This window comes from Thermobia domestica, chromosome 2 (assembly GCF_964235325.1).
Source record: "Thermobia domestica chromosome 2, izTheDome1.hap1.1, whole genome shotgun sequence".
Lineage (NCBI taxonomy): Eukaryota > Metazoa > Arthropoda > Insecta > Zygentoma > Lepismatidae > Thermobia > Thermobia domestica.
In genome coordinates, this window is record NC_137455.1 from 29363197 (window position 1) to 29377365 (window position 14169).

At 32.3% G+C, this 14169-nt stretch overlaps 1 protein-coding gene across 1 annotated transcript in view; it reads right to left on the reverse strand.

The window, feature by feature from the left end:
• The window catches only part of LOC145671304 (dipeptidase 1-like), a 418780-nt gene extending 404986 nt beyond the window's left edge, over positions 1 to 13794 (reverse strand). Inside the window, exon 1 of the mRNA XM_081740278.1 lies at positions 12698 to 13794. The gene's annotated coding sequence lies outside the window, so the exon portion shown is untranslated. The remainder of the gene's footprint in view (positions 1 to 12697) is intronic.
• Between the last annotated feature and the right edge of the window lie 375 nt (positions 13795 to 14169).

Genomic DNA, 14169 nt, shown 5'->3' on the forward strand with positions numbered 1-14169 from the left:
ACGCGAGAACAACGATGGAAGTCAACTAAGAATGATTATTGACGTCATGGTGCTAATCACTAGAGAGAAAACTAGATTTCTGAACAGAAATTCATCTGTCGCAAAAAAAAAAAAAATGAGTCACATTTCAAACACGTTTATGAAAGCATGAATGATGGAAAAGTAAGGAATACACAAGCATTTCTATAGCTGATATCTCAGAAGTATGAAAACATGACTTTCATCGGTATTTTTCTAGTACGATTCATTAGTTATTACTAGGATGTGTCATATAGCATGGCGACAAATATACGTGTGTAAGAACATTCATGTGGGCTTATCTTCATCTCATTTCCTAGGGAATACCAGAGTTCGGTTCGCTGTAGGAGTAAAGTTATTTGTATCTAAAGCAAAACTGTATGCGTATGTCTCATCTACTCTCACACTCGAATAAAACATATTTGAAATTGATATATTGAAACTTACTATTCAACTTTCTATACTAGTATATTTTATAACTTATTTCTTTAAAAAAGTTGCAATATTCAACATATTAGAGTTAAGAATATTGGAAAGTATTCTGCATGCTCCCTTCCTGAGCAAATAGTACGAATAAGTTTTTATGGATGATTCGGTTCGGTTTTCCAGTTTAAGTAACTAGAAAAGAAATTGTGCTACAGAGAAATATCTAAAATGTCGAGAAACTGAGAAAAAAAGAAAAAGAAATAATTATGGAAATATTCTCAACGATAAATAAGAAAGCTTTTTTCAATGAAACAGACTTATTTTATATAACATTTATAGGATCAATGAACGTACATTGTATTCTAGAAACTAAGTACTTTCATTAATCATTAGGTAATTGAATATAATTAAGGACTCTTGTCACTGCACATCTCACGTTTGTTTGAAATTTATCAAATGTGTCGTTACAGGTAAGCGTATTCTGCAAGGAGAGAGCGCTCACGACATGCTTCAATCCTTCAAGGTAAAATGCATTAAGAAAAGTGCATATTCAGATGATGCATCGAAACATTTTCTTCTTGTGTTGATATAATAACTCTATTTGAAGTAAATTTCAGCAGATGTATTGTTAGAATCTATAAATATCCTTATATAATAATAATAATAATAATAATAATAATAATAATAATAATAATAATAATAATAATAAGAAGAAGAAGAAGAAGAAGAAGAAGAAGAATATTCACCGTAACAGATACGATTTCTCACTTTAAAAGAAGAGATTTATTGCGGAATATTTTAATAGAATTTCCCTAGAGCTCCAAGTTATAGGGTCATTGAAGAAAACGATGTAGGGATAGTAAATATTGAAAAAGTAGCATGGAAACTAAAATTAATGTTTCAACATTCATACATCATACTGAAAGAAATCGATACAGACAGATTGTACATAGATATTTTGTGTATATCGATATTTTCTTCACATTAACATGAAGTGTCTCTAGATTTTAATATTTTTCGTTATATAGACATTTATAGCTATCTGAAGCATCAAAAGCTTCCAAGATAAAATTCGACCGCAAATAGATATACTCTAAGAGAAATCATCCTAACAACGTCTATTAACTTGCGTAATAAGGCAACAATAATAATATAATGTGAATAACTGTTATTCATTAAAGAAAATGCACTAGATTAAGAATAACAATTATTTAATAAACGTTTATAATTTCATTTTAAATTAGCTTATGTTATAATTATTCTAATTGCCTATTAAACGGATGAGGTACATCTCTGGAGAACCCTTGTCACAGGAGACTGTTACGAGACTAAATCCCAAGTTTTTCTGCTTATCAAATTAGAGATATCTTAAACGTTGAGTATTTTTATGCATAGATCCATGTAGATGTTTATAACGTTCAGTAGCACCTATATGTTCGGCAACTTTATTAACATAATTGTCAGTTTGGTTGCCTAAGTGCAAGGCGTTTTATGTCAAACTTTATTTCCCACTTATTTTGGTTACGACAAAGCAGCAGATGAACATTACCTTCATGTAAGAATAGATTTTGAAAATAATAAGACATCCATTCACATCACGTTCTAGATCTTTGCTTAGTATGCATCAGTATAAACACCGTAAAAACCTTTATATTCTGCAATTCAACAATATGATTAGAAATAAAGGGAAAATAGTCGGGACGAAAGATGAGACATTGGGTAAACGAAGTCATCTGGATGAGTATAAATCTTCATGTGCAAATTTTGGGAAACTCGAAATAAGGATTTTTGTGTGTAAATCTAAACATCAAAACTGCAGTATAGCATCGTAACGTACTAGAACAAACTAATACTGAAGCATAATATCATCAAACCCTTCGATTTTATACTACATGACGGTAGCAGTATAAAATATCGTTAATGATATATTAATTAAATATGATTAAACACTGAGTTCTAACTTTTGTTTAACGACGAGACCAGGGGCGTACCCATCGAGTCCGGACCCCTTTCAAAACTTCTTAACTTCGCATACACTTGTACACTTTCCTAATAAAACTATTGTTGTTCAACAGATAAATGATTGAGGTGATAGAAAATGTGATCTTACACTTGATATGTACTCATTCTCTTATAAAAACAATATGGATCTACCATTTTCTTCTGAAAATATAGGTGGAAGTATTTTACAATTTCTAATCGTCTTTTCGGGAGCACAATATTAGCCTTTCAATATTACATAGACGTAGTGGGTTTTAGTATTGGACATCCACCCAAAGCTTAGACCTGCCCGAACAAATAATTCTGGGTTCGCACCTGGAGAAGACAATTATAAATCAATAAATTACAATAAGCTGACCAATATCGCATCCTTTGAGACTAAATTATCATGCGTAGTTTGCGAGAAAAATTGTATGAAACAAAATTGTATGTCACTGAAACATAATAATTTATAGTTTTTATTCTACTAACACAAAATTTTATATTGATTTAACCTTGTGTACTGTATCTTTGTAAAGTAAACTATTTTGTAGCGGATTGTGTTTATTATTGTTTCTGTTTTGTTAATGGTGACACAGATACTTCCTAAATGTGACACACTTTCCTAACTATGGCACAATACTCTAACAATGCTGCTCATACTACTTATTAATGTTGAGCAAGTGATCAAAGTTGCTTCAATACATCGTGTGCCTCCTCTCTATACGCATACTATTAAGTAAGCAACTACTGTCGTCCAGAGCTTGAAAAGTTGTTACTTTTAAAATGCAATATTTTGGAACTTTCTTTGGTTCTAGGTTTCTCAATTACTAACATTTTAGGTTAGCAGGCTATTAAATTATAGTGTAAGAAGATAAAAAGTTTACAATTCCCTTGTTCTCTACCCTTTACGCTTTCTCTTTTTGTACAAAATGTGAAAAAAAGTAATTATAATTACGTTAGCAAGTGAATCTTTCTGGCCTTTCGCCTATCTAAGATAATGAGTATCTACGATTCACGGTCTATAAGTGTTTTAAGATCTTCAGAAATAAAATGAAGTGAAATCTTTATGGTCCCATGATTATGCCGTTTAGGGTAAGGCACATGATGGTTAAAAACAAGTGAATAATGATGGAAGAAATGATGGAATGAGGACGTCGGAATACCCTGAAAAACTCACAAGCACGATGTTGTACACCACAAAATAACTTGACCGTGGATCGAACCAATGACCTCATGCATCAAAGGTAAAGGGAAGGGCTCTAGCACTGAGCTACGATGCTCTCTTAAGATCTTCATGGATACATACACACGGCCGGACGGAATGACTGATATGTAAGCATTTCGTTACTTCGTTTTGATGTCCAGAAATGAAACCCTTTCGAAAATGAGTAAAACGCATAATTAAATATTACTGCAATGGTTATCGTAAAAGGTTCTGGGCAGATATTGAAATCGTACCACTGACGTTTATGGTGTAGTGCCATGTATGAAAGAAATAATATATCAGTTTCATTGGAAGCTGTAATTTGAATCATTCGATGTGAGTTGAGCTAACTGCATAACACGGTAGTTGCAGTCAAGGATTATTATGTGTGGCAAAGTTTCACAATGTCCGGCTGGAAATCTCTGCAAATACCCTCGTACTTTCTCTGAAAGCATTAGCAATGTCGTTAAGACCTGTCTCCAGTAACTGACATCTGAGATTCGATCTCGATAGAATTTGGATTCATTTCCTGTCCTAAATTCATTTCAAATCTCCTCAGAGAAAACCTGAAATTCTATATCACGTAACTCTAACCTGAATATGAATTTGATTGAGTTACGACATGCGCACATAAATTATTTAAGATTACTCATTATGAGCAAGAATGCTATGTATGCGAAGTGGCGGCTCCCTAATGCCGGTTGTTTCGGTGAACAGAAATCAACACAACCATGCCCATTAATTCCAAACAATTATTTTGTTAGAACAAAATATTTTAAATGATTAAAAAATGATAATTTATGCTAGCTGTCAATATCAAATAGTGTGATTGACAAATCGTAATCAAGTAAAACGTGTCCAACTGATACTACATCATAGTTTTGGGTATCTGCCTTTGAAAATTATCCTAAAAATATCTGTCTACAAAATAAATCAAACAGAATGCTTACTGTGTTTCTATGTTTCGAAAATCCAATTCTCTTTTCGACATTGGCTTCACTTGACTTGGCGCATTTTAATTTTCGATGAAACTAATGGAAAGAAACTTTCTAAGTGGTGAATAGTTATTTTCACTTAGTTAATGACATTCTGTATTTCCTTATCTGTGTCATTCGCATCAATGTACACTATCAGGGACTCACAATTTGACCACATTCGGTTAAATAGTTGAATACTTATGGTGAAAGCGCTTTTTCGGTGATTATTCATCCGTCACCTTTGTAAGTTAGAATCTACAAAATGTCTCACTTATATTAAGTAGTTTACATCAATTTGGGAAGAATATATCTACTTTCGAAAACACCATTAATATAATAATTATTTATTCTTCCTAAGGATTAAGTCAACATTAGTTTGTAAATATTATTTTTAAGAAAATATTCTGTAGCACCAGTATGTATTAAAAAGAATGACATAAACACACAACGAGGAATATGTTCGATTGTCAAGTGAACGTTATCACATAAACTAATCTCTTACGAGTAACAATATTGATTCTGTCTTCGATCTGCATACAAATATTGTATGCATATTCAAGGACAACATTTATACAGCAATGACCTCCCATGTTGATGTTATTGTTATATGATCATCACAAGTACTTTAATAGGTAACATAAATATTAGAACCTTATTCAGACGATTTTAGTTTTAAATTCATTATTTAGTATTGAAAATTTCTATTAGAATTATTTTTATAGAGTTGATAGTTACGAACTACATAGATTTATTAAGAACGTCGTAAGGACTGTAGCATGTAGTATCAAAATCAAAAGTTTAAAAGAAAACTATTAATAAAGTGACAGATTTTTAACAAATAATAAAATATCTTACAAGAAGCAAATTCTATTTACGTATATTCTGCAGCAAATAAAAATTTTGATTCTCTTAAAATCATTTAATATTTTGATTCACTTAGATAGATTAAGGGATTTGCAATAAATACTGAATGATGAGAGAATTCCTGGTACGTAAATGTCATTAAACATTGTGGAAACGGTCTTGTTGCTCCTAGAACCAAACTAGGGAATATCAACAACACATCTATCTCCTTACAACGTATCCAATATTTTCATTATATTCCATTTTTATTAGTAATCAACGAAAGACAATGGATTCACGAATACACTAGTATTTATTTGCAATTTAATAATACAGAAATTTTTTTATTTCACTTTTGTATTAATATTTCATTTTTTAATAAAAAAATTGACGATTCTTTAGTTTTAGTTTACTATTTATCATAGGCTTGAAGAGATTTCTGAGAACTGCCGCTGGTTTATTATTACGACGGGTTATTGATTTATTTAGATTAGGATGATTGTGTGTTAAATAAAACACTTTTGGAACGCAAGATCACGAGATATATAGAAGGTCGTGGCATGAAGTTTTCATGGAATAAATACATACTTAACTCTGTCATATCTAGCTTCCTTTCATTTTCCATAAGTCGCATTGGAAGTTTCCACCTATAATTTGATAGAATGAAACGCAAAGAAACATATATATATATATTCAAACAAGATTGATTTAATATTGTGAATCACTTCGTGTTAATGATCTGTTACTACTAAAGATAATCATATCTCTTTGATATATTACTTGTAATTCTGTTAAAAAATAAAATTTCAAGTAATGATAAACTTGTTTGATTTTGATTTTACGTTCTTATTACAGAAGAAATGAAGAATGTTTTTAACTACCTCGATATATTTGTGAAAGTATAGCTCAACGCAAAAGTTTCAGATTTTAAGGGAAATCGAAATTCATGCTCCCAAGATAACAACGCTTATCACTTAGCCACCATTCGTTATATGGAGATGATTTCTTACTTTTGATTTCTATGAACGCATCTAAATATAATACGTTACTTATTGAATACCTTGTCCTATTAGCGGGACTATGACGATAATAATATTATGACGTCCATCCGTTACTCCACACAATAACTCTTGAACGAATGCGAATTCTAAGTTATATATTTTGAAATAGAAATCTTTCTTTCATTTTTCAGTTTAACGTTTCACGATTGTGCGCTTTAGGCAAAGAGGGACGATGATTAAGGCAAATGAAAGACGATGGAAGAATTGGTGGAAGAATAAAGTGGGAGGAAACGAGATCCCCGAAGAAATCCACACACGTGATGTTGTCTACCACAAACTTAGTTAGCCGGGGATCGAAGCAGAGACCTAACACACCAAAGGTAGCGCTCTACTACTTAGCTCCCGTGCCCCCGTTTTGAAATAAAAATGAAAAGACACATTTAAGATTTACGTTCCACGATTATGACAGCTAGGGTAAAGAAGACGGTGATGATGAGAAATGAAGAAAACGATGGAATGAAGAATGGAAGGAAACGGGAGAACCCCGAGAAAACCCGAGCACAGGGTGTTTGTTCATGGAAAAGTTCACTTGACTCGAACTAGAATTGAACCAAGGACCCCGTCAAACCAAAGGTGAATGCTCTACTAGTAAGGTTTTGAAATAGTACTTATCTCCGTCGAGTTCATTAGTAGAGTCAATTCGTTACCATTTTTAGGAGAAACAGTGACTTTATCCATATCACGTTTAAAATCCATAACAGCTTCTATGCAATCCCGGTGAACAGAAAGGAAATTTTGGTTGCCTATAACGAAAGGGTACGTAGCTCTTGTTACTGCCACTATAACGCACATGGAATCCCGTGATCGTCATTACTATCTTAACAGGGTTTATTATCATATGTTACGTACATCAAAATATCCTTAATGTTAAAGCACATAGTAGTGGAATACTCAAATAATAACTTCATAAATGGTTCATTCCTTTGAAATTTCCGAGTAACCTATAAGCTAGTATTAACATTTTCTCTATACCCGTTTTGATGATTCCCTTCCGCGCACGTAATGGAAGCACATGAGATTTCAGGATTATGTAAATCATAAAGTTCCTTTTATGTAGCTTCCGTACTGAAAATCAGAGATAAATATTAAAACAAAACTAATACTATCTTTAAAAGAAACATATCTAGTGCTTGTATTCCACTGTTGTTAAGATTTAGTACTTAAAATACTTAATACTTCTTCGTAACTTTATGTAAAACAGAAGTTTGAGCAAAATATGTGAAATTACGTAAGCATAAATAATAAATCTCATCCTAAAAGTTTCGCGATGTACGACTTAAAATTTTCTACTTTAAAAAAATGCAAAATTCCCACTTACTCAAGAAAAATTCGGTAATTTAAAGAACCCAACGTAATAATCGTGTAAGAAATAAATGAACGTCATATGATCCAATCCTCTACCAAAGTAGTCAATGCAAGATATAAGCATATTCCTTCCTTAAATCCTTCTTTATATTATGTTGGTAATCTCCTTCCTAGAGAATTCCAATGTATCTAAAGGAATTCTAAATGTATGTTATTAATGTCTTACTTATGTGAGTGATATGTCCTCTTACGTTATGACATAACCAGTAGTATAATAACCAGTTATGAATATGAAGTTCAGTTATGTAATTTCCCTTACTCCGTCTTCAAAAATTGGTCACTATCTTTTATTAACCTTATGAATTTGAAGAGCGACTTCAGTAATAGTTTGTAATTTGAACGTTTCTTAACTTTCTAAACGATTAACGATGCTAAAAGTATAAGGAATGATACATTTTGTTTGTGATTGTACCCATATTTTCTTTCTCTCTTTTTAAATGTTAAGTGCTAATATCTTCTTAAAGACTTGTCAATTTGTTCAAAGATGAGATATTTTGAAACTTAGAATTCTCCCAAAAACAAACAAAGCTTTAAGGAAAATGATATGGATATACGCGTATGTTGCATTGTTTAACTAAGTACGTAAAACTTCTTTAAGGAAGAAATAGATACAGGTTACTCAGAATGAAAGTGTACGTAGTAAGTATGTAAAGCAAACATACTTTTCCATATAAATATGGTGGTAGGTTATACACATCTCTTCTTGACATTTATAATACATAATGTCAATTGTAATTGATTGATCTTTCATGTATTTTGGTACTCAATTAATATTTCCTTCTTGACATAGGGTTTATTTACTTTAATCATGTCCATCGATTTTCTTCTCCTCGAAGTCTTTCCTTCTACTACTCTCCCTACCTCATTTAACAAAAGACGCTTTTGTTCCAAACAATACAATAACCAGTAAATTCCCCTCCCTTTAATTGTAATTACGTGAGGTATTGATACTTTTATCCACATTATTTCCAGAACATTTCCTAATTGATGTTCAGTTCGTCATAGCTAATTATGTATTTCTTCGTCATATACATATTTTAAGCTCTTCTTTGTCACGAGCTTCCCTCATGACTAAGCTGTTAGCTCCTGTGCTATTGACGTGGGAGACCTGGATTCGATTCCCGGCGACAGATCATGTGGTTCAGATCTCACGTTAAGCTGTAGCTCCATGTCTCATATAGCCTCGCTGTTGAAAGGAATGAGACATTGAGAATCAAATCAAGTCAATCTACGTCATTTTTCCTTTAAGTGAAATGAAATGAAATCTTTTAGTTCAACGTCCCGTAATTATGACTTTAAAGTTAAGGAAAAAGGATAATTAAAGCAAGTGAATAATGATGAAAAAAATTGGTGAAATGAAAAGTCGGAGGAGACGGGAGTACCCAAAAAGAATCCACGGACACGATGTTGTCGACCACAGACTTACTTAGCCAGGGTCCAGCCAGGGACCCCACGCACCAGATGGAAAGAGCTATACCACTGAATCACCGTGCCGCCACTTTCCTTTAAATGATCATTCTTTTGTTTCGTATGGTATAATACACTAGAAGAAAAGGATTTAGGATTTAGATTTCTGGGCTTTCGGCATCTAAGATCATTTATCCCTTCACGTTTTTGAGGGATGACGTTCCTCGGCGAGCACACAATCCGGGGAAAGGGAAGGAAGAAAGGATTTTGAGAAGGAAGGTAGCGGCCTGGGACCTAAAAGTTAGGTACCACCGGGGAAAACCCGGAAAACCTCATTCAAGGTGGCTGGCCTGAAAAAGCGTTTTACACTTTTTCGACCGTATGGCCCCACCGGAAATCGAATACGGGACCGCTCGCACACAAGGCGAGAGCGTTAGCGACTACACTACGCGGGGCCACACTAGAAGACACATTTGATGAATCTTGTTTGTTAGTCTTTATTTAACAATCACTATTTAACGATACTCTATTTTTCTTGCCTGCTTTTGCTTTCATTTTCTGTTCAAATTTCAGATTAGTAACAATAATATTTAGTATATACGAAAAACGAGTAGCCTATTTACTTTCGAACCTTCAACTTCCTTCAACTACTTACTCTCGATCCTTCCTTCGATCCAAACGTCATAGTATTTCAATTATTATGATTTCGTCTTTTTTGTTATTTATCCCTATCATATGTTCTTTTCTTACAAGTTTATAGCATTTTTTAAAGTTTGGAACCCGCTTGTGCAAATCACTTAATCTTGTACCTTCTAACTATCTACCTAACGCTATAGCTTATGGAACAAGGAAATTCAATGCCACATTCACAAAAACTTTCCATTTGCTTATATTTTTAGCCAACCGGATCCAGTTTCTATTTTGTATTCCTATCGTAATATGTCATTCTATCTGCTCCTAAGTCTTCCTATTGGTCGTTTTCCGATTGGATTTTCAGTCAAAATTTTGACCATACCTACTTTCTTCCATTCTGGCTACATGACCTGCCAACCCAAGTCTTCTAAATTTCATGACCCTAACAATGTTTGCTGAATAGTGTAAATTATGCAGTTCCTGGTTATGAAGTTTCCGCCCTTTCCGTTCCTCTTGCGTCCGAATATTCGTCTCAGAATCTTGTTTTCGAATACTTTGAATCTACGTTCTTGCCTCAGAGTAAGGGACCATATTTCGCAACCATAAAGAATAACAGACATGGTTGTCCACTTATCTTCTACAGAAATATTATTTTCCGTATTGAAAGAGTTTTTTCATTTTCTAAAATACGATTTGTTAATAGCAACAAATATTTCTGTTTTTTCACCCTCTGTTCATTCCTTTTATGTTCCTATTCTTTTTCCTTAGTTCTCTTGTAAGTACTTTGCAGCCTTTCATGATTTCGTTCCATCAATATAATTTGAAAGTTAATGTGGCTTCTTTCAAATGGTTAGCCGGATTCATTTTGGCTTCTCTATATAAATTGAAACTACATAAATACTTTATTGCCTTTCTCTGAAAAATTTCCATTCATTACTCGCATATATAAACACAGTTCCGAGTGCTCTTCTCCGTCATTTGTTTATTTCTTCGGCTATGCAATATATTCTTCAATATTTAGTGTTAAAAAGCAATAGGCTTATAGTTCTAATATAATTCTACATTTTTTCTTATACACTAGACTCATGATTATCCTCAAGATATTATTGGTCCTTTCTCCAGTTTAAAATATTTCACATTAAATATGAAAAATATATTTCTTTTCTTCTTCCGTTTTTCCGCTATGGTAATCAATAAGTAATAATAAAACACGGGAGTTATTCGAAATGTAAGTGTGCAGATGAATGGAGAGAATTTGGTTGGTTAAAGATATAACGAATAAGGAAAGTACAATTTTAGATGAAGTCAAGAGAAAGAGAACTAGTTTTGACTTTCGCTGAAAAAAATATCATTATGTGGAATTATAAAGTATGGTGGAAGAAAAAACAGCGAGAGGTAAAAGAGTCTCCAGTTGATGGATGGTGGTAAAACATAACATTGCTATGTGAAGACTAAAATGTTAGCTGAAAGTTGTGATGAATGGGAGTTTCTCAGTTTGTGATGAGAGATGTGTCGTCTTTCAATAACGGAAGAGTGCTTATCATGATGATGACAATGAAATTTCCCTATTTACATCAGTTGGTATACCGTATTGGTACAGTATAATCATTCTCTTTACTTATTGTTTGCCAGTAAAATATGGTAGACTTGTACGGGAAAAATTATTTTCATAGTTTTTCAAATTTAAAATGAAGGTAAATTATTCTAAAATTTGTAAAATCATTCCCAAACTTAGACTAAATTTACAGAAAAGTTGGGATTTGAAGAGAGATTACTAGAGTTGGGATTAGGGTTCCGGTACTAGAGTCAAACGTTCTTTCCAATAGTCATTCAGAAATCCGAAACAGAAAGCATTTCACTAATTTTACTTGATAAGTTAAAACCCAAGATGAATGTCACATTTAGAGAACAAAAGTATAGTGCTTGATATTTCGTCTTGTATATTTTAAAGATTGTACCTGAAAAATAAGATGTTATATTTAAGGATGGTAAAATATGATGTTTGATACTGTATCTGCATATATTTGTAAACAAAATGTCTGCAAAACTAAATTTAAAAAGAAACAAATTATAAATTAACGAGAACAAACTAGTAGGACAATAAATTGAACATTTCTGCAACAGATGAAATGTTCATTTCAGTTTTACGATTATTTAATTTATCACTTTTGCGAACATTTAATTCTTTTCATATCATTACCATAAAATAAATTGTTCCAATGTTTGTAAACAAATGTATCACGCTTTTATGAACTATTAAATAGGAACATCTTTATTTTGTTTGTATGTCTACAATAACATGAGTTTCTCCTCGACTTAGGTTATCGATATCAGGGTTCTAGTCTTTAAGAATATAAGTATTTCACTGTGTATATTTTCTTGCAGCTTATACTTAATTAGCCAGGATATTTAAATACGGGTGATGAGTTAGATGGATGCTACTTGAGATTTAATAATAATAATAATAATAATAATAATAATAATAATAATAATAATAATAATAATAATAATAATAATAATAATAATAATAATAATAATAATAATAATAATAATAATAATAATAATAATATACGTTTTACAAACTAGTTTCCTAATATTGGCATCATGTATTAGACAGTTAAAAATGTTTTAAATCTTAAGTTTTACGTGCTGTTAAAAGCAATTATTTTAGTTTGTAAATTCACTAGAAGGGAAAGTGTCCTGTCAAGTACCTATAAATTATAAATATTTTCCACTACATAATAAAAAATATATGGAAATAAAATATTGTTTGTTCTTACCTTTGGAAAAGGAACCAACGTCGCATAAGCGATCCCGAAACTTTAATTCACTTTTCTGAATGTTCATCGTGAAAGATTTCATAACCATTTTTAAGTCATACTTAAAAAGTAAAAGTTTGGTTTCGAGGTTGGAAAAAATATATGAGATTATAAAATGTTAATGAGTATTTGTTACTGTCATTTTCATGTTAGTACACATCACAAATTTGTTATCAGATTAAAAAAAAAAAGACATCAAAAGGGGATGTTTGAGAAACAAAATACTTCTTGAATTCACTTCAAAACAGACACTTAATAATTGAAATTCACTAAGTTTGTACAATTAATAATTTTCACCACTTCAAGTATTTGCAAGAACGAAGTATGGTTAATCACTTTCGAATTTCACAAAGTAATGTGAAGTTAATGACATATTCTTAATTCATTCTTTGAAAAAAATGTTCTGTTAGTAATTTCTAACCTTCAAAGTTATTTTTTTGTTTATTTTTGGTTTTCATTTTGAAAATATAAATATTGCTTATATTTAACTTACAAGGCTTTCTTTTTTCCTAATATTTGTGCGTTATGGTGGTTACTAATTCTGCAGTAAGATATACTTCGAAGAAGTACACCATAAATAGCATCCAAATAATTTAGCACTGATAACCAGTCATATTTGAATGAAAGTTACAAATTAGCTCCTTTTTAAGTTCACATTTTAGTGTATTGTTTTGTTTTAAAAAATATATCTTTGCTTCATTGTGTTTTCATGATCACGCAATCCACTACATAAATAAATCGATACTTAAATATCGAACGTATATATCAGTAAGAATGACACTGGCATTATTTTCCTAGGATTCTGCAAAACAAAATATCGCATACTATTTTAAGCTATTAAAGATTCAATTGTCCTGTCGTAATATTTAAGAAGTTGCTTTTATTTCACCGCCAAAAGAAAATATTGTTTTGCGCTCTTCTTAACCTATTAGGATACCGCACGCAACGGATACGCTAAAAAACCCTTTCACCGTTAGGCCAACGCGCACACGGAAGCCCGCCCGCTACTAAAAGAGCCAGCCGACCGCGTTCCTTGCTGTCTACCTCACTGAGAGAAACAGTTTGGCTTGCAATGGGTCGGCTCGGTTCGGGCGTTCGCGCAACCGGAGGCTCTTTCGTCACGGAGAAAGCGCAGAGCTCGTCGCAGAAAAAGGGTGGGGTTTTCGGGTTAGTTTCCAACCCAAAAAGAAATCACGGACTATCGACGATGCAAGCGCCATCTCACTCTTATCTCCAATGCAAAAAAATTAAGTAAGAACATTCTCCAAGGTAGTTTAGATTGGTTTCCCACGATTACACAAGTGCCAAGAGATTCTTGTCTCAATGAGAATCAGATAGAACTGTTGGGAAAATATTCGCAACGTGGTTCCGTTTTCCGACAATACCCAAAGCATTGCGCATTCTTGTTAAATATTATTATTATTATTATTATT